Source organism: Bufo bufo, chromosome 10 (genome assembly GCF_905171765.1).
Source record: "Bufo bufo chromosome 10, aBufBuf1.1, whole genome shotgun sequence".
NCBI classification, from domain to species: Eukaryota; Metazoa; Chordata; class Amphibia; order Anura; family Bufonidae; genus Bufo; species Bufo bufo.
The window spans coordinates 74,805,733-74,828,522 of record NC_053398.1 but is presented as its reverse complement, the minus strand read 5'-3'; the positions used below and the strand labels follow the sequence as shown (position 1 = coordinate 74,828,522).

The following is a 22,790-nucleotide window of genomic DNA, read 5'->3' as shown; positions in this document are numbered from 1 at the left end:
AAGAAAAAAAAAAATTCCCAAAGTTTTTATTTTTTTTCAGTATTCACACATCCGTAAGTGTTTTGCGGATCCGCAAAACACGGACACCTGCAATGTGAGATCAGCAATTTGCGGACCGCACATAACAGACACTATAATAGAAAATGCCTTTTCTGGTCCGCAATTGTGGACAAGAATAGGACATGTTCTATTTTTTTCAGGAACAGAATTGCAGATCCCGAAAAAACGGATGCGGATCCCGAAAATGCGGATTTGAATCCGTCCCAGCCCCATTGAAAGTGAATGGGTCCACATCCGTTCTGCAATTTTGCGGAACGGGTGCAGACCCATTCATTTTCAATGAGGTCGGAATGTGCTGTCCGCATCCGCATTTGTGGATCCGCATCCGCATTTCCGCATCCATGCTTCCGTTTCCGCAAAAAAATAGAACATGTCCTAATCTTGTCCAATTGCGGACAAAATTAGGGATTTTCTATTATAGTGCCGGTGATGTACGGTCCGCAAATTGCGGAATGCACATTGCCAGTGTCCGTGTTTTGCGGATCCGCAGAACACTTACAGACGTGTGAATGGACCCATAAAAAAACACAAGAAAAAGAATGAAGGAAACAGGTCAGCTTTCCCACATAGATAACGCCGTAAAAAATAAATAAAAATATAGCGCAATTGCGTTTTTTTTGCCAATTCCACGTAATTTCGATTTTTTTTTTCCAGCTTCCCACTACATTGTATGCAATTTTAATGGTAACATTAGAAAGTACAACTTCCCTTACGTCCTACCAGCAGCACAGATGGGGTTAACCACCCCCCGTGGACTGGTAGGACCGGCGGAATTTTAATGAGCCCAAGTAATAATTAAACACTTAGACCTCCCCTATAAAGGAGGGAATCACCTCCAGCCCATTGTGTTTTTTTCTGTCCTCCGGACAGGTGGACTAGGCGGTGATTCCCCCTCTCTTTTTTTCATTTTATCTGCGGGCTTTGCCTCCGCTTTTACTAGATGGCTTGTCCGGCAGCTTACCTGCTGCCGACGCTGCGCAGCGGTGCTTCGCTGCGGTGCGTTTTTCGGCGTCCTTGGTCCTCTTCCTTGCGGCCGCTGAGCGCCTCCATCTTCCGGAAGTGATGTTGGAATTTGACGTCATTGTATTCCTTCCTGGGGGGGGAAACTTTTTATTTACTGATATGTATTTTCTCCTCGGGGGGTGGGGACTCGGTTCTGAGCCCACCCCCTCCCCTATTTAAAGAAGCATTGTGCACCAGGTCGTTCTCTGGCTGCACATGCTTTTTAAGCTAGCTCCCAGAGTCCTATAAGCTGATGTTCCTCCACTTTTTCTGGTCCTCATTTTCAACTTCCGCAGGTCTGCCATTCTTTTACCTTTCTCCTGAAACATTTATTGGTTGTTTACAAATGTTTTACTTGTCCTTTTTTCCCTGCAGTGATGTGGAAGGGTCCAACCTTCCACTGAACCTACGATGCAGGATATGTATCAGTGGGTGAAGACCTATGTTGATGGATCCATTAAAGGGGTTATGAGCCGGCTGGATGAGAGGCTTCCTACTCAGACTCCTATGGAGTTTTCGGCTCCAGTAGAGAGACCTTCCGTAGTCTCCTTTGGTTCTTCCTCCTCGAATGAGGAGGAGCTTACTTCATGCTTCTTTCCTCCTGATAGGACGCAAAAGTTACTTAAGTCCATCAGGTCAGGGGACCATGATGTTGACCTGGGGGAGCCCTCTGATCCCGCTAGTCAGGCACTTCGTGTCTTTAAGGCGGATGAGACCCTCCTCTCTGTCATGCACACAGAGTGGAAGAAACCCGAAAAAGGTCTGATTCTAACTAAAAGATTCCGAACCATGTTTCAGATGGCTAAACCCTTGGTGGAATCGTGGGGTTCCATTCCCAAGGTGGACATGGCTATTGCCAAACTGTCCAAGCGCACTCTGGTTCCTGGGGACAATGGGTCGAGTCTGCAGGATCCCCTTGACAGGAGAGCAGAGTGCACACTCAGGAGGAGAGGTTATACGGCAGCTGCAGCTTCCGCGTCTACGGCCATCGCTGCTACAGAAGTTTCTACCTTCCTCCGGTCTCGATTAAACCAGATCCAGATGGATGTGGATCAGAAGGTGTCTCGGGACGACATTTAGCGGCTTTCAAGACTGTCAACCTGGAGATGGATTTCCTGTCTGATACAGCACAACAACAGCTGAAGTTGGCGGCCAAAACCATGGCCCTGGTGTCAGCGGCCCGCAGGCCTTTGTGGCTTAAGCCTTGGGTCGCTGACAATTCCTCTAAATATAATTTATGTAGCCTTCCCTTTGAGCCCAACCGTTTGTTCGGCTCAGAGTTGGATAAGATTATGGAAGGCCTGTCAGATAAAAAGGGGAAGAGTCTTCCCCCAACAGTCCTTTCGGGGGCGGGGCAGACAAAACTGTGGTGGTAGGTCTGACCAGCAGTCAAGAGCCCGGAGGGACTGGGGAGCGCAGCAAAGAGGTTCGAGGCACTCTCGTGAAGGAGCCAAGGATAAAAAATCCACCTCCTGACTAGGGGCCTCCTCGAGGCTCTTGGATGACTCCCGTTACTCCTGCCAGAAGACTTCCCCACTCCCCTGCCTCATCTTCCAGTCGGAGGTCGACTCTCCCACTTAAAGGACATCTGGATCCAAGAGATTTCGGATCCCTGGGTTCTGAATATCATCTCAGAACGGTACTCAATCAATCTTCTTTCTCTGCCTCTGGACAGGTTCATCAGAACCAAAATTCTACAGGCCGCAAGACAGTCGGTTCTGGAGGCTTACATTCAGGATTACATCCACAAGGGGGCTCTGGAGGAGGTTCCGGCAGGGGAACGGGGCTTAGGGATTTAATCACCAGTGTTTCTGGTTCCCAAGGCGTCAGGGGACCTCCGGATGATTATCGATTTGAGATTCTTCAATCGATACGTAAGAAAAGTAAGGTTCCGTATGGAAACCATCAGGTCAGTGGTTCACGTTCTCAATCCTGGAGATGTGATGGCAACCCTAGACCTCAAGGATGCATATTTGCACATCCCAATTCATTGTGCTTCCAGGAAATATCTCAGGATCGCGGTCCAGGTGTCACCAGACACCTTCAGTTCGTTGCCCTTCCCTTCGGCATTTCTTCTGCCCCTCACACTTTCACCAAGGTGGTGGTTTCTGTGGTGGCGGCTCTAAGACTCCAAGGACTGACCATCATTCCTTATCTGGACGATTGCTTTTGAAAGCCTCTTCCTTTGTGGTCCTGACCCACCATCTTCATGTAGCGATTTAATTTCTGTTCCGCCTTGGGCGGATCATCAACTGGCAGAAGTCGAACGTGAGCCCATCGACTTCAGTAAGATATTTAGGCTTCATAATCAACTCCGTTGGAATGTCTCTCCGGTTGCCTCCAGAAAGAAGATCCCGAATACAGAACACGGCAGAGTTCCTATCCGTGCCTCGGCGAGTTCCAATTCGGACTCTCATGAAGATGTTGGGGCTCATATCAGCGTCTGCGGAAGCAGTCCCTTAGGCTTTATGGCACCTCCGGCCACTGCAGTCGGATGTTCTCTCCAAATGGAATGGCAGCCCCGCCAGGCTGAACTCCCTGTCTTGGCAAACTCGGCATTCCCTTAGATTGTGGAGCCATCTTTTAGACGGGAAGTCTATGACCCAGCCAACCTGGGTCATATTGACAACAGATATGTCCCAAGTAGGCTGGGGCGCTCATCTAGACGATTCTCCAGTTCACAGATCCTGGTCTCCTCAGCAGCGGCTCCTCTCATCCAATCTCCGAGATTTGAGCTATCCGGCTAGCCCTCTTTCACTTCGCCCCTGGATCTTATGGCAACAAGGTTCAACGCCAAGGTGGAGAGGTTTTGCTCCCTTTAGTGGGAGGACAACCCCCTGGCGATAGATGCTCTGTCAATATCCTGGAGGTTCAGGCTGGCTTACATCTTCTCTCCATTTTCCATGATTCCGAGGGTATTGATGAAAATCAAATCCGTCAGGATCAGGCCTCGGTGATAGCCATCATACCATTTTGGCCGGAGAGATCCTGGTTTAACCAGCTCACCCAAATAAGTCAAGGGCAATTTTGGAGGCTCCCCCCTCAGCAGACCCTGGTATCGTGGGACACTCACCTCTGCTCAGATCTGCACAGGTTCAACCTGACATCAGTCCCTTCCCAGAATAGAAGGGCTTTCAGAGTCGGTCCTGAGAACGCTGTCTTATTCAAGAGCAGACTCTACTAAGAGAGCCTACTCACAGATTATGAGGATATTCTCTTGGTGTTCCTCAAAGGAGGTGGCGTCTGCAGATCCGCCCCTCCCAATCATCCTTCAGTTTCTGCAAGATAGCCTTGACAAAAGCCTTGCTCCATCTACCTTGAGGGTTCAAGTTTCAGCCATTTCAGCTTGTCTCAACAAGTCTTTTTCTCAGGACCCGCTCAACAAACGGTTCCTTAAAGGAGTGTGAATTGCAGGACACATTGATCATCGACACTCAGTGGGATTTATCAATAGTTCTCAAGGGGTTAGCATCTCCCCCCTTTGAGCCTTTGGAGGAGGTAGATTTCAAGTTTTTCACATGGAAACTTGTCTTTCTCCTTGCTGTGACTTGAGGGTCTCTGAGCTACAAGCTCTATCAGCGCACGATCCCAATACCATTTTATGGCAAGACCGGGTCCTTTTAAGATTTCTCCGTACTTTAGGCCTAAGGTTCCTTCTTTCCAGAATATCAACCAGGTGATATCCCTCCCGGTTCTTTCTAGACCTTCTACCTCCTCCGAGGAACCTGCTATACATCCTTTGGATGTCTCAAGATGCCTCCGGATCTATGTGGATAGATCAAAGGAGTTCAGGAAAGATGAAAATCTTCTAATCCTGTTTGCCGGTAAATGTAAAGGCCGTAAGGCATCTAAACCATCCATCAGTCGATGGATTAAGGAGGCTATTAGGGAATCCTTTGTTTCCCAATCTCTAGACCCTCCGGGGTTTGTAAAAGCCCATTCTACGAGGGCTGTAGCTACTTCTTTTCCCGAGAGGAGTCTTCTTCCGCTCGACATGATTTGCAAATCTGCCTCCTGGAGCTCTGAATCAACATTCATCTCCCATTATAGACTAGATGCCAGATTAGCTGAGTACTCAGCCTTTGGGCAGACTATTCTTAGTTCTGCCAGGCATGATAGCCCTCCCTAGGGGTTCTTCTTGCTATCTCCCCATCTGTGCTGCTGGTAGGACGTAAGGGAATTGTTAATTTCTAACGATAATTTGTTTTCCCTTAGTCCTAACAGCAGCACACAAATTTCCCACCCTAGTAAGACTAGTTTTTTCTTGCTATAACACAATGGGCTGGAGGTGATTCCCTCCTTTTATAAGGGAGGTTTAAGTGTTTAATTATTACTTGGGCTCATTAAAATTAAGCCGGTCCTACCAGTCCACGGGGGGTGGTTAACCCCATCTGTGCTGCTGTTAGGACTAAGGGAAAACAAATTAACGATTGCTCAGCAAAAAACAAGCCCCATGTCTATGTGAACAGAAAAATAAAGAAGTTATGGCTCTGAGAAGGCAGGGAGTAAGAAAAGAAAATGGAAAATTGCCATGTCCTTAAATCAAATTTTTTATTTTCAATATAAAAAAAAATCCTGCAGTTTTTGCACTAGCTATTAAGCCTGATACTTGGTGCCACTTTATGGTCTGTAGCAGTAGTTTTATCATCATCATCATCACAGGTATGATTACAAAGGCTAATATCACCTATATATAGAAAACAGAGAATCCATCATTCACAATAGGCTATTGTCAAACCTTATCTACTTTTTCCTTGTACAATGATTTATGCTCAGGTCCCAGAGCATGCATAGAAAATTAATGAGTCCCCTTCTAGTCTATTGTGCTATGGCTCTATCTCAGAAAATAAAAACAGATAAGTAAAAGGAATGTGTGTCACTGTCTAGTTTTAACTGACAGAATTTTATATATTTATTTATATATATATATATATATATATATATATATATTTATATATATATTATGGTGATAGTCCTACTGAATAGACTGTTAGAATTTGTATTATGGCAAGAAAAAAGCAGCTAAGTAAAGAAAAACCAGTGGCTATCATTACTTTAAGAAATGAAGGTCAGTCAGTCAGCCGAAAAATTGGGAAAACTTTGAAAGTATGGGCTATTTGACCATGAAGGAGAGTGATGGGGTGCTGCGCCAGATGACCTGGCCTCCAGCCACCGGACCTGAACCCAATCGAGATGGCTTGGGGTGAGCTGGACCGCAGAGTGAAGGCAAAAGGGCCAACAAGTGCTAAGCATCTCTGGGAACTCCTTCAAGACTGTTGGAAGACCATTTCAGGGGACTTCCTCTTGAAGCTCATCAAGAGAATGCCAAGAGTGTGCAAAGCAGTAATCAAAGCAAAAGGTGGCTACTTTGAAGAACCTAGAATATGACATATTTTCAGTTGTTTCACACTTGTTTATTATGTATATAATTCCACATGTGTTAATTCATAGTTTTGATGCCTTCATAGTCATGAAAATAAAGAAAACTCTTTGAATGAGAAGGTGTGTCCAAACTTTTGGTCTGTACTGTATATAATATGTATTACTGTTTCCTGGAAGTAAACTACTGTACGGCCACACAGTAGGGCGTAGAGGGAAAGGTGCGCCATATGGTTTTTGGAAGGCAGATTTTGCTGGACTGGTTTATTTACACCATGTCCCATTTGAAGCCCCCCTGATGCCCACCTAGAGTATAAACTACAAAAAAGTGACCCCATCTAAGAAACAACACCCCTCAAGGTATTCAAAACTGATTTTGCTAACTTTGTTAACCCTTTAGGTGTTGCACAAGAGTTATTGGCAAATGGAGATGGAAAATTTGACAAATTTTAATTTTAAAATTTCATTTTAATAAATTTTTTCCAGTAAGCAATCAAGGGTTAACAGCTAAACAAAATGTGGCCGTAAACTACTGTACGGGCACACAGTAGGGCGTAGAGGGAAATGTGCGCCGTGTGTTTTTTGGAAGGCAGATTTTGCTGGACTGGTTTATTTACACCATGTCCTATTTGAAGCCACCCTGATGCACCCCTAGAGTAGAAACTCCATAAAAGTGACCCCATTTTGGAAACTATGGGATAAGGTGGCAGTTTTGTTGGGACTATTTTTAGGGTACATATGATTTTTGGTTTATCTATATTACATTTTTGTGAGGCAAGGTTACCAAAAATAGAAATTCTGAAATTTCATCTCCATTTGCCATAAACTGTTGAGGAACACCTAAAGAGTTAATAAAGTTTGTAAAATCAGTTTTGAATACCTTGAGGGGTATAGTTTCTTAGATGGGGTTGCTTTTATGGAGTTTCTACTCTAGGGGTGTATCAGGGGGGCTTCAAATGGGACATGGTGCAAAAAAAAAAAGGCCATCAAAATCTACCTTCAGAAACCATACGGCGTTCCTTTCCTTCTGCTCCCTGGTCATACAGCAGTTTACGACCACATATGGGATGTTTCTGTAAACTGCAGAATCAGGGTAATAAACATTAAGCTTTGTTTGGCTGTTATCCCTTGCTTTGTTACTGGAAAAAAATTATTAAAATGGAAAATTTGCCAATAAATTGCTTTTTTGGCACCATTTTTATTACATTTTTTGGACCGTGTTCATCTGAGGGATTGGGGGGGTATTTTTAGAGAGCAGATTCTTACGGACGCGGCGATACCTAATATGTCTACTTTTTTTTATTATTTATTTATGTTTTACACTATATTATCTTTTTATAAACAAAAAAAAATACATTTTAGTATCTTCATAGTCTAAGTCATTTTATTTATTTATTTCTTGTCGAATATTAGTTAGAGGCTAATTTTTTGCGGGATGAGAAGACTGTTTTATTGGCACTATTTTGGGGGGCATATGACTTTTTGATCGCTTGCTATTACAATTTTTCTGATGTAAGGTGACAAACTTTTTTTTGCACCGTTTTTATTTTATTTTTTTGACTGTGTTCATCTGAGGGGTTTATAGAGCAGATTCTTACGGACGTGGCAATACCTAAAATGTCTACAATTTTTATTTATTTTAGTTTTACAAAATAATATTTTAGAAAAAAAAAAAACTTTGTTTTAGTGTCTCAAGTCTGAGACACCAGTTTTTTTTATCCGATTCAGTGGCTAAATTGGGATATAAATTTAGTATTCCGTGTCCTTCCGTCTCCCCCTCCTGTGACACACTCAGCACTTTTTTTGGGTCCGTCCTTTCTTTCCAGTATGGGGGACCACACCTGGAAAGTCTTGGCCAGGGACGATCCAGGCACCTCCAGTTCCCGAGGTACTGTCATGGTCTTACCTTCTTGCTGTTCTCCTTCGTTTGACATGTGCTGGCGGCCATCTTGGTTTCTGGGTTTCTTGTAGCCTTCCACCCTGCGGCTCCTCCTTCCCACTGGGAGGAGCTGGATGCCTAGCTCATATATATAGGAGGTCTGTGGCTTCAGTTCCTTGCTTGGTCCTCCTGTGTTCACATGCTTCTAAGACTGCTGCTGCTTCTGGTTCCTGATCCTGGCTTCGTCTGACTACCCTGCTGGTTCCTGATCCTGGCTTCGTCTGACTACCCTGCTGGTTCCTGATCCTGGCTTTGTCTGACTACCCTTCTGGTTCCTGATCTCTGGCCTCTCAAAGACTCTGCTTCGGTTTCACCATTCATTTGGACTTTTGCTTTACAGCTTTATTTTCAATAAAGCCTTCTTATTTTCACTTATCTCTTGTTGTACGTCTGGTTCATGGTTCCGTGACATTAGGACCAAGCCATGAGTTCTGACGGTACAGGGCCATCCTCGCTACCCATGCTGGTTGCCAGACTTGATCAGCAGGATCACCTGTTGGGTCGGTTCGCTGTGGCGTTGCAAACCCTGCTTGAACGCACGGCTCATTTCGCTCCCGTTGCCGATGGGTCGGTTGTCGCTCCTACTGCCGCTCCGGTTGTTGCGCCAGAGTCTACCCCGACACCTGTTGTTGCGCCTGCGGTGTTTCGGGGTATGACCGGTTCTGCCCCTCTTCCACAGCGCTTTGGGGGAGAGCCAACTCAGTGCCGAGGTTTCCTTAACCAGGTGGGCATTTATTTCGAGTTGCTGCCACATGCCTTTCCTACTGAGAGATCAAAGGTGGGCTTCTTGATCTCGCTGCTCTCGGACAAGGCCTTGGCCTGGGCCAGCCCTTTATGGGAGAACAACAATCCGGTGGTTGCCGAGTTTTCCGGTTTTGTTGCTTCTCTTCGGAAGGTATTCGATGTGCCGGCTCGTGCTGCCTCTGCTGCGAAGCTCCTTATGTCCATCAGACAGGGTTCACGATCCGTAGCTGAATACGCCATTGAGTTTCGTACCCTGGCAGCAGAGGTGGGCTGGAATAATGAGGCTCTGGTCGCTGCTTTCTCTCATGGTCTCTCGGATGCCTTGAAGGATGAGGTTGCAGCTAAGGACCTACCAGTGGAGCTCGAGTCTCTTATTTCTTTCCTGATTTTGATTGACACCAGACTCAGGAAGAGACCTTCCTTTAAGGAGAGCCTGCGGAGGTCTTCTAACAGATTGGCGCCTACGTTTGCTGTCCCACCCGTGCCTCCCTCTCCTCCCACGCCTCCTGGGGATGACTTGTCTGGGGGTGAACCCATGCAGCTGGGGTTTGCTCGCCTGTCCGAGGGGGAGAGGGTACTCCGGAGACGCGAGGGCCGATGCATGTACTGTGGTCTCGGTGGGCATTTTCGGTTGGCATGTCCGAACCTTCCGGGAAACGCTCGTACCTGAGATCCTGTCGGGGGCAGATCTTGGGTGGAGTCTCCTCGTCCCCGGTTTCCCGTGTTGACAAACCACTGATCACTGTTGTCCTCTCCTGGGTCGGGGGCTCGGTGACGACCCAGGCGTTGGTGGACTCTGGTGCTGGTGGTTTGTTCATTGATAGTGTGTTCGCTGCCGCCAATTCTATTCCTCTGCAGGCTCGAGGTTCCCCACTGGCTCTTGAGGCGATAGACGGCAGACCCCTTCTGTCGTCACACGTGACTCATGAGACCCTTCCAGTGGGGATAGCCATTGGTGCCGTTCACAGAGAGTCGGTCTGCCTCCAGGTTATTTCGTCTCCACACTACTCGGTGGTCTTGGGGTACCCCTGGCTCCAGAAGCATAATCCGACTTTCGATTGGAGATCGGCCGAGATCCTCTCGTGGTCACCGCAGTGTGGGGCTAGTTGCATCCATGGGTCTGTCAAGTTGCTGTGTACTTCCTCGGACTCTCTGTTGCCTCCTGAATACGAGGAGTACCGGGATGTATTCGATAAGGTGCGCGCGGTTGCCCTACCTCCGCACCGCCCATACGATTGTGCCATAGAGTTACAACCTGGTGCCGTTCCTCCTCGTGGCAAAGTCTATCCACTGTCGGTAGCGGAGAATGAGGCCATGGAGGAGTACGTGAGGGAGGCGCTTTCACGCGGACACATTCGCAAATCCTCGTCCCCGGCAGGGGCTGGATTTTTCTTTGTGAAAAAGAGGGGCGGTGAGTTGAGGCCTTGCATCGATTACAGGGGTCTCAATCGCATCACGATCAAGAACGCTTACCCGATACCCTTGATTTCCGAGCTGTTCGATCGCCTTAAAGGGGCCACGGTCTTTACCAAACTCGACCTGAGGGCGGCATATAACCTGGTAAGGATCAAGGCGGGCGATGAGTGGAAGACCGCGTTTAACACCAGGACCGGTCATTATGAATCCTTGGTTATGCCCTTTGGGTTGTGCAATGCGCCCGCAGTCTTTCAGGAATTCATCAACGATGTTTTCCGTGACCTGTTGCAGCAGTGTGTGGTGGTCTATTTGGATGACATCTTGGTATATTCTGAATCCATGGAGGCCCACATTCTGGATGTCAGACGAGTGTTGCAACGGTTACGAGAGAACAAGCTGTTCGGTAAGCTTGAGAAATGCGAATTTCACCGATCCCAGGTAACCTTCTTAGGTTACATCATTTCCGCTGAGGGGTTCTCCATGGATCCTGAGAAGGTTTCGGCTGTCTTACAGTGGCCCCAGCCCAGTGGTCTTCGTTCCCTGCAGCGCTTTTTGGGCTTCGCCAATTATTATCGGAAGTTCATCAGGGACTTTTCCATGCTGGCCAAGCCTCTCACGGATCTGACCAGGAAGGGCAGTAATTCCCAGGTCTGGCCGCTCGAGGCCATCCGAGCTTTTGAGGCCCTAAAGTCCGCTTTTGTGTCGGCTCCGATTCTGTCGCATCCCAACCCTGGGTTGCCCTTTGTCCTCGAGGTGGACGCGTCTGAGACGGGAGTAGGCGCCCTTCTGTCTCAGCGTAGAACACCAGAGGGTCCTCTGCTTCCTTGTGGGTTTTACTCCCGGAAACTGTCTTCCGCGGAGTGCAACTATCAGATTGGTGACAGGGAGTTATTGGCCATCGTGCAGGCCCTTAAAGAATGGAGGCACTTGCTCGAGGGTTCGGTGGTTCCGGTTCTCATCCTGACGGACCATAAGAATCTGACCTACCTTTCTGAGGCCAAGAGATTGACACCACGTCAGGCCAGATGGGCTCTGTTCTTGTCACGTTTTAATTACGTGGTCTCCTACCTACCCGGTTCCAAGAACATCAGGGCGGATGCCCTATCACGGCAGTACTCCGAGCTGTCCAGGGAGGAGTCGATTCCGACTTCGGTCATACCTCCGAATCAGATCCTGGCCGCCATTCGCACCAGCCTGACCTCTCCCCTGGGTGAGCAGATTTTGGCGGCTCAATCTGGTGCTCCCTCTGGGAGACCCAACGGCAGATGTTTTGTGCCTGAGGAGTTGCGCACTCGGTTGTTGCGAACCTACCATAACTCCAAGACCGCGGGGCATCCTGGAAAGAATCAGCTGTCCTGGGCTGTTTCACGTCTGTTCTGGTGGCCTTCCCTACGTTCCGACATCGCCGCATATGTAGCGGCATGCTCCGTTTGTGCCCAGAGTAAGTCCCCTCGGCACCTTTCGTTGGGCCTTCTGCAACCCATAGCCACCGGGGAGCGCCCATGGTCACACCTGGGGATGGATTTCATTGTGGACCTCCCTGCATCCCGAGGCCATACGGTCATTCTCATGATTGTGGATCGGTTTTCCAAAATGTGCCACTGTGTTCCTCTCAAGAAGTTACCCTCTGCACAAGAGTTGGCCACGATTTTTGCCAGGGAGGTCTTCCGGTTGCACGGTTTGCCCAAGGAGATTGTGTCGGATCGGGGGGAGTCAGTTTGTGTCCAGGTTCTGGCGCGCCTTTTGCTCCCAGTTGGGGATTCATCTCTCCTTCTCCTCGGCCTACCACCCTCAGTCCAATGGGGCCGCAGAACGATCCAATCAGGCCTTGGAGCAATTCCTTCGTTGCTATGTCTCCGATCACCAAGACAATTGGGTTGACCTTCTGCCTTGGGCTGAGTTTGCCAGGAACACGGCGGTGAACTCTTCCTCTGGGACGTCTCCCTTCATGGCCAATTATGGGTTCCAACCTGCCGTGTTACCGGAGGTATTCTCTCCCCAGGATATTCCGGCTGTGGAGGATCACCTTTCCGTCCTACGTGCTTCTTGGGTACAGATCCAGAAGTCCCTTGAGGCCTCTGCGCAGCCCCAGAGACTCCAGGCTGATCACAGACGAGCGCCTGCTCCTTCCTACCAGGTCGGAGACCGTGTATGGTTGTCCACCCGCAACCTCAACCTTCGAGTGCCCACTCCCAAGCTGGCGCCTCGCTTTGTTGGTCCCTTCCGAGTGCTTCGCAGGGTAAACCCGGTTGCCTATGCCCTTGCACTTCCTCCTGGCATGCGGATCTCTAACGTGTTTCATGTCTCCCTGTTGAAGCCACTGGTGTGTAATCGTTTCACTTCCTCGGTTCCTCGGCCTCGTCCGGTCCGAGTGGGCAATCATGAGTATGAGGTGAGCAATATCCTGGACTCACGCCTGGTCCGCGGTCGGGTGCAGTTTTTGGTCCATTGGCGTGGTTAAGGTCCAGAGGAGCGTTCCTGGGTTCCCTCCGCAGATGTCCATGCTCCTGCCTTGCTCCGAGCCTTCCACGCACGCTTCCCTCAGAAACCGTTTTTTGCTCCGCGGAGGAGGGGCCCTTGAGGGGGAGGTACTGTCATGGTCTTACCTTCTTGCTGTTCTCCTTCGTTTGACATGTGCTGGCGGCCATCTTGGTTTCTGGGTTTCTTGTAGCCTTCCACCCTGCGGCTCCTCCTTCCCACTGGGAGGAGCTGGATGCCTAGCTCATATATATAGGAGGTCTGTGGCTTCAGTTCCTTGCTTGGTCCTCCTGTGTTCACATGCTTCTAAGACTGCTGCTGCTTCTGGTTCCTGATCCTGGCTTCGTCTGACTACCCTGCTGGTTCCTGATCCTGGCTTCGTCTGACTACCCTGCTGGTTCCTGATCCTGGCTTCGTCTGACTACCCTTCTGGTTCCTGATCTCTGGCCTCTCAAAGACTCTGCTTCGGTTTCACCATTCATTTGGACTTTTGCTTTACAGCTTTATTTTCAATAAAGCCTTCTTATTTTCACTTATCTCTTGTTGTACGTCTGGTTCATGGTTCCGTGACAGGTACTCCGGCCTGCTCTCTCCCGGTCAGAAAAGATCAGGGCCTTGAGGACTGCCCTTAGAACTGAAGGAATGTCCCTGTGTTGCCAGCACTCCGGGACAGCACAAAAGAGTTGTACAAGGCAACCTGTACCAAGTAGACCGCAACTTTTTTGTACCATGCCCAGGTTTTGCGTATAGCGTTATATGGCTTGAGGACTTGATCAGAGTGCAACTCCTCCCATATACCGATTGTAGTCAGCGATACAATCGGGCTTGAGGACCGTTGCCGCGGTACCTCGCACAGGGACAGGGGTGATGCCGTTACCATGAATTGTGGACAGTACAAGGACATCCCTCTTGTCCTTATATCTGACCAGCAACAGGTTTCCACTGGTAAGGGCATGGGTCTCACCCCTGGGGATAGGTACCGGGGGTAGGTAGGGAGGCCGTGTTGATTTTTCCGCACGGTCCCACAAGCGGACGTGGATCTGGTGGCGAGGGACTGGAACAAGGGGATACTAGTATAAAAGTTATCCACGTACAGGTGGTAACCCTTATCTAGCAGTGGGTGCATAAGGTCCCACAAAAGTTTCCCGCTAACACCCAGAGTGGGGGGACATTCTGGGGGTTGAATACGGGAATCTCGCCCCTCGTACACACAAAACTTGTAAGCGTACCCTGAGGTACTCTCACATAGTTTGTACAGCTTCACGCCATACCTCGCCCGCTTAGAGGGAACATACTGGCGGAAAAGGAGTCTCCCCTTGAAAGCAATGAGAGACTCATCAACCGCGACCTCTTTTCCAGGTACATAGGCCTGTACAAATTTTGCCCCAAAGTGATCGATGACCGGCCTGATTTTGTACAGGCGGTCATAGGCAGGATCACCTTGGGGGTGGGACATGCTGCATTATCTGCATAATGCAGGCATTTCCGGATGGCCTCAAACCGGGAGCGTATCATGGCCATACTGTAAAGTGGGGTCTGGTAGAGGACGTCCCCACTCCAGTAATGCCTGACACTAGGTTTCCTGACTAGGCCCATGTGCAGCACGAGGCCTCAAAATGTCCTCATCTCGGCTGCACTGACCGGGGTCCAGCCACCGGGCCTAGCCAAAAAGGAGCCCGGGTGTTGAGCAACAAACTGTTGGGCATACAGGTTTGTTTGCTCCACCATTAGATTTACAAAGTAGTCACTAAAAAAAAGACTAAAATAGTCGTATTCAGTGAAGCCCACTGTGGAAATCTGGATTCCTGGTTGGCCTACAAAATCAGGAATCATGGGCTCAAAACGCTCTGGGGTACCCCAGACAAGTTCACCGGCAGGGGCCTCCGGTGGATTTAACTGGTGGGCCGGAAAACTAGTATGAGCCCCAGAGCTGCTCGTACTAGGGTGGGCCACAGGGTCCCTAGCATGGCGGTCCCCTTACTCCGCCGCCTTGGGGGCCCATTATCGCTAGAAGATGAGGAGGACGCGGAAGACAAAAGGAAAGTGAGGTCATCCTCGTCCTCACTGGGACTCTCGGAGTAGGAGGCAAGCTGGGCGTATACCTCCTCGGCCGAGAACATCCAGCGGGCTATTGGGGAGTGTGTGTCTGCGTGTGTGTGTGTGTGTGTGTGTGTGTGTGTGCGTGCATGTAAATCTTTAAACAGTGTGTGTGTGTGGGGGCACGGGTGTTCGCGAACTCACCCTAAACCTAACAGACAAAAAAAAAAAGGGCAAAAAATGTGAATAAAAAAAATAATAATTCTAAATCGCTGATCAACCGTCCGAATTTGATCAGCGGTGGGGTGTGCGATGCGCTAACGGCGGCTGAACGCTAAGAGTGCCGGCCACAGTAAACACACACAAAAAAGTTATGGGGGGGGGAGGGGGCAAGCTGCAGCACCCCTGGGGCGTCTAGGGTCATACAGTTGTGCTGTGGCCCCCAGACACCTAATTTAGGGTGATGCAATCATTAACTGTTTTATTTTTTGTTTTTTTTCAACTAACTTTCCCTAAATATCCCTGCCTAATCTAACTTGTCCCTAGCCTTTCCGTAAATACCTGGTGGTGCTGGGGCACAGATGGGGTGCTGGATCCTAATCTCTGCCCAGATGGGGGGTGCTGTCTCTGAGACACGACGCAGCGCTCCTCTCTCCTCGGGCTCCCGGACTGAAAAGGAGGAAGAGAGGAGCGCTGCGATGATTTGAACCGCCCGCCGAGCCGACCAATAAGAGGCGATCCTGAGAGGTGATGTCACATCGCCTCTCGGGATCGCAGGATGGTTATTGGTGGTGTATTATCACACCACCGATCACCATCCTGTTCCGGGTTATCGGGTCCCCAGAGACCCGAATAACCCGGAAACGCAGCAAACCACAGGTCCTGCGGTTTGCTGCGATCGCCTACACGGGGGGGCTCACAGGACCCCCCGGCGCATTTTCCCCAGGTGCCTGCTCAATGATTTGAGCAGGCACCGGGTTCCGATCACCGTCTGCCAAGTGGCGGTGATCGGAAATACATAGGACGTACCGGTATGTCCTGTGTCCTTAAGGATCGGGACATCAGGGCGTACCGCTAGGCCCCTATGTCCTAAACAGGTGAAACAGTGTCCAGGTCAAAATTTACAAATCTGACATGCGTCACTTTATGTGGTAATTGCTTTGGAACACTTTTATTTATCCAAGCCATTCTGAGATTGTTTTCTCGTGACATATTGTACTTCATGAATTTGAGTCAATATATTTCACCTTTATTTATGAGAAAATCCCAAATTTATCAAAAAATTTAAAAAATTCACAATTTTCTACATTTCTATTTCTCTGCTTCTAAAACAGAAAGTCATACCTAATAAAATATTTATTACTTAACATTTCCCATATGTCTACTTTATGTTGGCATCATTTTGGAAATGTCATTTTATTTTTTTAGGACGTTAGAAGGCTTAGAAGTTTAGAAGCAATTCTTAAAATTTTTAAGAAAATTTCCAAAACACACTTTTTAAGGACCAGTTCAGGGCTGAAGTCACTTTGTGGGGCTTACATAGTGGAAACCCCCCATAAATGACCCCATTGTAGAAACTACACCCAAGTTACTCAAAACTTTGTTAACCCTTTAGGTGTTCCACAAGAATTTAAAGGAAAATGGAGATGAAATTTCTAAATTTCACTTTTTTGGACAGATTTTCCATTTTATTACATTTTTTTCTTTAACACATTGAGGGTTAACAGCCAAACAAAACTCAATATTTATTACCCTGATTCTGCGGTTTACAGAAACGCCCCACATGTGGTCGTAAACTGATGTAAGGGCGCACGGTAGGGCACAGAAGGAAAGGAACGCCGTATGGTTTTTGGAAGGCAGATTTTGCTAAACTGGTTTTAGATGCCATGTCCCATTTAAAGCCCCCCTGATGCACCCATACAGTAGAAACTCCCAAAAAGTGACCCTATTTTGGAAACTAGGGGATAAGGTGCCCGTTTTATTGGTACTATTTTGGGGTACAAATGATTTTTAATTGCTCTATATTAAGTTTTTTGTGAGGCAAGGTAACTGAAAAATGGCTGTTTTGGCTGTTTTTTTATATTTTTTTTTACAAGATTCATCTGACAGGGTAGACGCAATGATATCAAATATGTCTACTTTCTTTGTTTGTTTCAGTTTTACATAATAAAGCAATTTTGAAAAAGAAATTATGTTTTTGTGTGTCCATTTTCTGAACGCCATATGTTTTTTATTTTTCTGCCAATCGTCTTGTGCAGGGGCTCGTTTTTTGCAGAAAGAGTTGAGGTTTTTATTGGTACCATTTTTGGGTACATAGGATTTTTTGATCATTCATTATTACACTTCATGGGGCAAGGTGACCAAAAAATTTGCTGCTTTGGAACAGTTTTTATTTATTTTTACAGCGTTTATCTGAGGGGTTAGGTCATGTGACAGTTTTATAGAGCAGATCGTTACGGACGTGGCAATACCTAATATGTATACTTTTTCTTTAAGTTTTACACAATAATAGCATTTCTGAAACAAAAAAAAAAGATGTTTTAGTGTCTCTATAGTCTGAGAGCCATAGCTTTTTTATTTTTTGGGTGATTGTCTTAAAAAAGGTATCATTTTTTGCGGGATGAGGTGACGGTTTGGTACTATTTTGGGGGTCATAAGCCTTTTTGATCGCTTGCTGTTGCACTTTTTGTGATGTAAGGTGACAAAAATGGCTTTTTTGGCACTGTTTTTTAAATTATTTTTATGGTGTTTATCGGACGGGGTCTATCATGTGATATATTTATAGAGACTGTCGTTACAGACGCGATGATACCTAATATGTGTAGTTTTTATTTTTTTTCATTTTTTATAGGAAAAGGCAATTTATTTTCTTAATTTTACATTTTTATTTATTTATTTTTACTTTTATTATTTTCACTTTTTTTTTTTTTTTTTTTTCAAGTCCCTCTTGGATCTTGAAGATCCAGTGGGGCTGATGGCTGTACTATACTTTGCAATGCTCTTGCATTGCAAAGTATAATACAATCAGATGCCCTGTAGGTGGCAACACTGGACGCTTTTGCAAAGCGTCTCGTTGTCATGGCAGCGCGGCAGCCCCGATGGTGGAAAGAGGGAGCTTCCTTCCTCTATTAACCCCATGGATGCCGCTGCCGGATGCCGCATTTTAAGGTCTCCAACTAGGATAAAACACATTTTTAAAAAAGTGGAAATTTTTTTAAATACAAACAAACAACGAGCCACAAAAAAACATCACTTTCTAAATCAAAACTGTTTGATGTGAAAAAATAAAAACTACATAATTTGTATCACTGCATCCATGAGGACCCATACTATAAGGGCTCATACACACGAACGTGTGCAGGCCGTGCCCGTATTGCAGCCCGCAAACAGAGAGTCCGCAATATATGGCCCAAACTGTTTTTGCACCTGAAGGTTTAATTTTTTTTGCGGGTTTTGAATGGGTCTGGATCCATCTGTGGCAGCCGCATGGATGTGGCTCGTGCATTGGGGACTGCAAATTGCAAGCAACGGCTGTGTGCATGAGCCCTAAAACTGACACATTATTTAGTCCACATGTTGAAATCTGAAAAAAAAAAATGTAAAATTCAAGGCCAGATTGGCAGATTTTTTTTTGTCACCACAGACTATTTTTATTGTCACCATATACAATTGGCTATGGTAGCCAAATACGATTGGTTATGGTCCATAGACGATTTTTCGTCCATAGATTATTATTTTTTTGTCACCATAGAAGATTCCTCCTCTAGGTCACTCGCCTTTTTGTAAAGTATTTTTCATAAAATTTCTGCTGAGCAACTGCAGCGCGAGCTGAGATATGCAGCCCACTCAATTATGTGTACACGTACTATAAGGCCTCTTTCAGACGGGCGGTGCGGGAAAATGTGCGGGTGCGTTACGGGAACACCCGCGATTTTTCCGCGCCAGTGCAAAACATTGTAATGCGTTTTGCACGCGCGTGAGAAAAATCGCGCATGTTTGGTACCCAAATCCGAACTTCTTCACAGAAGTTCGGGCTTGGGATCGGTGTTCTGTAGATTGTATTATTTTCCCTGATAACATGGTTATCAGGGAAAATAATAGCATTCTTAATACAGAATGCATAGTAAAATAGCACTGGAGGGGTTAAAAAAAAATACATAAATAATAATTTAACTCACCTTAGTCCACTTGATCGCGTAGCCCGGCATCTCCTTCTGTCTTCATCTGATCTTTGTCCAGCAACAGGACCTGTGGTGACGTCATTCCGGTCATCACATGATCCATCACCATGGTAAAAGATCATGTGATGACCGAAGTCACCACAGGTCCTATTGCTGCACAGAGATCAGATGAAGACAGAAGGAGATGCCGGGCTACGTGATCAAGTGGATTAAGGTGAGTTAATTTTTTAATTTTTATTTTTAACCCCTCCAGCGATGTTTTACTATGCATTCTGTATTCAGAATGCTATTATTTTCACTTATAACCATGTTATAAGGGAAAATAATAATGATCGGGTCTCCATCCCGATCGTCTCCTAGCAATCGTGCGTTAAAATCGCACAGCATCTGCACTTGCTTGCGGATGCTTGCGATTTTCACGCAACCCTATTCACTTCTATGGGGCCTGCGTTGCGTGAAAAACGCAGAAAATAGAACATGCTGCGATTTTCACGCAACGCATAAGTGATGAGTGAAAATCACTGCTCATGTGAACAGCCCCATAGAAATGAATGGGTCGGTATTCAGTGCGGGTGCAATGCATTCACCTCACGCATTGCATTCGCGCGGAATACTCGTCCGTGTGAAAGGGGCCTAAGCCTTGATATTCATGAGTACCCAGCTCTAACATAGTAAATAAGGCCGAAAAAATACATTTGTCCATCCAGTTCGGCCTGTCATCCTGCAAGTTGATCGAGAGGAAGGAAAAAAAAAAAACCTGTGAGGTAGAAACCAATTTTCCCCACTTAGGCCTAGTTCACACAATCGTTTTTTTTACGAGTGTACGGGCCGTTTTTGTGTGTTCCGTATACGGAACCATTCATTTCAATGGTTCAGCAAAAAAAAAAAAACTGAATGTGTTCCGTATGCATTCCGTTTCCGTATTTCCGTTTTTCCGTTCAAAGATAGAACATGTCCTATTATTGCCCGCAAATCACGTTCCGTGGCTCCATTCAAGTCAATGGGTCCGCAAAAAAAACTGAAAACATACGGAAATACATCCGTATGTCTTCCGTATCCGTTCCGTTTTTGCGGAACCATCTATTGAAAATGTTATGCCCAGCCCAATTTTTTCTATGTAATTACTGTATAATGTATATGCCATACGGAAAAACGGAACAGAAACGGAAACACAACGGAAACAAACAAAAACGGAACAACGGATCCGTGAAAAACAGACCGCAAAAAACTATAAAAGCCATACGTTCGTGTGAACTAGGCCGTAAGGGGGAAAAAAATTCCTTCCCGACTCCATTCAAGCAATCAGATAACTCCCTGGATCAGATAACTCCCTCTCTAGTAGCTATAGCCTGTAATATTATTACACTCCAGAAATGCCCCTTTTGATGCAATCCATTATCTTATTGGCCTTGGCAGCAGCTACCTGACAATGGTTTTTACAGCTTCGTTTGCTGTTCACTAAAATTCCCATGTCCTTTTCGATGTCAGTGTTAGGACTCTTTCACACGACCGTATGGCTTTTTCAGTATTTTGCGGTCCGTTTTTCATAGATCTGTTGTTCCGTTTTTTTGTTTCCGTTCCCTTTTTTCCATATGGCATATACAGTAATTACATAGAAAAAATTGGGCTGGGCATAAAATTTTCAATGGTTGGTTCCGCAAAAACTGAACGGATATGGAAGACATACTGAGTACATTCCGTATGTGTTCCGTTTTTTTGCGGACCCATTGACTTGAGTGAAGCCACGGAACGTGATTTGCGGGCAATAATAGGACATGTTTTATCTTTCATTGGAACGGAAAAACGGAAATGGAATGCATACGGAGTACATTTCGTTTTTTTGCGGAACCAATGAAATGAATGGTTCCGTATACGGAACGCAAAAAAGTCCAGCAAATGGAAAAAAAAACCTGTTGTGTGAAAGAGGCCTTACCCAGTGTTTTATCATTTAGTATGTACTGGTGACTTGTAAGGTTATGCAATGGGTAGGAATAATACATTTGTAAGTGTTAAGCCTCATCTGCCACTTCTCTGCCCAAGCCTCCAATCTATCCAGATCCATCTGTAGCAGTATACTTTCCTCTTCCGTGTCAATTACTTTACACAGTTTAGTGTCATCTGCAAAATTTTTTATTTTACTGTGCAAGCCTTCTACAAGATCATTAATAAATATATTGAAGAGGATATGGCCCAGTACTGACCCCTGAAGTACTCCACTAGTGACAGTGACCCAATCTGAGTGTGTATCATTAATAACTACCCTCTGTTTTTTATCACGGAGCCAGTTACATACCCACATACATTTTCTCCCAGTCCGAGCATTCTCATTTTATATACTAACCTTTTATGTGGTTCAGTGTCAAATGCTTTGGAGAAATCCAGATATGACATCCATTAATTCGCCACTGTCAAGTCTAGAACTTACCTCTTCATAGAAACTGATTAAATTAGTTTGACATGACCGATCCCTCATGAAGCCATGCTGATATGGCATTATTTGCTTATTTTAATTGACGTGCTCCAAGATTGCATCTCTTAGAAAACCTTAAAACAGTTTACCCACGACAGATGTTAAACTTACCGGCCTATAGTTTCCAGGCTCTGTTTTTGGACCCTTTTTGAATATTAGCACCACATTTGCTATGTGCCAATTCTGTGGAACACTCCCTGTCAGTATAGAGTCCTTAAATATCAGAAATAAGGGTCTGGTTATGACATTACTTAATTCTCTTAGGATACGGGGGGGTGTGCCATAAGGTCCTGGCGATTTGTCTACTTTAATCTTTTTAAGATGTCGCTGTACTTCTTCCTGGGTCAGACTGAGCACTTTTAATGGGGAATTTACTTTTACATTCTGAATTTCATCTGACAGTTTATTTTCTTTAGTGAATACAGTGGAGAAAAAAAATATTTAAAAGGCTTTGCTTTCTCCTTATCGCTCTCTGCCACTCCCCCCTCATCACTGTAAAGGGCCGACACCTTCAGATTTATACTTTTTACCATTTATATAATTGAAGAACATTTTAGAGTTAGTTTTACTCTCTTTGGCAATTAATCTCTCAGTCTCTAGTTGTTTTTTACATATTCTATTTTTTCCTTATAGTTTTTCAGTGCTTCCTCACTACCATCCTGTTTTAGTGATTTAAATGCTTTCTTTTTGTCATTTATTGCCTGCTTTACAGTTCTATTTATCCACATTGGTTTCTTCTTGTTCCTTAACCTTTTATTCCCACAAAGGTTAAGGAACACAATTAGATTTTAGGATGCTTTTAAAAATATCCCATTTTGTGGCTGTATTTTATTTTTGAGGACTTTGTCCCATTTAGTTAGGCCTATGGCCTCTCTTAGTTGGCTAAATTTAGCTTTTTTGAAGTTTGGTATTTTTGTTTCTCCCTGAAGAAACACTCTTTTGAATGATAATTGGAAGGTTATTACTTTATGGTCAATATTTCCCAGGTGTCCCCCAACCTGCACATATATTGTTCTGTCAGGTCTATTGGTTAATACTAAGTCCAGTATGGCCGTCCATCTAGTCGGGTCCTGAACCAGTTGGG

General features: G+C 46.0%; 1 protein-coding gene and 1 long non-coding RNA gene across 3 annotated transcripts in view; one reads left to right on the top strand and one right to left on the bottom strand.

The window, feature by feature from the left end:
* Positions 1–22,790, bottom strand: part of LOC120981206 (phosphomethylethanolamine N-methyltransferase-like) — a 345,872-nt gene that overhangs the window by 48,894 nt on the left and 274,188 nt on the right. The gene's annotated exons all lie outside the window — the stretch shown is intronic.
* LOC120981207 lies at positions 553–21,743 on the top strand. The gene is made up of 3 exons (XR_005774642.1): positions 553–563; positions 17,335–17,341; positions 21,556–21,743. It is a non-coding gene; the product is annotated as an uncharacterized LOC120981207 (long non-coding RNA).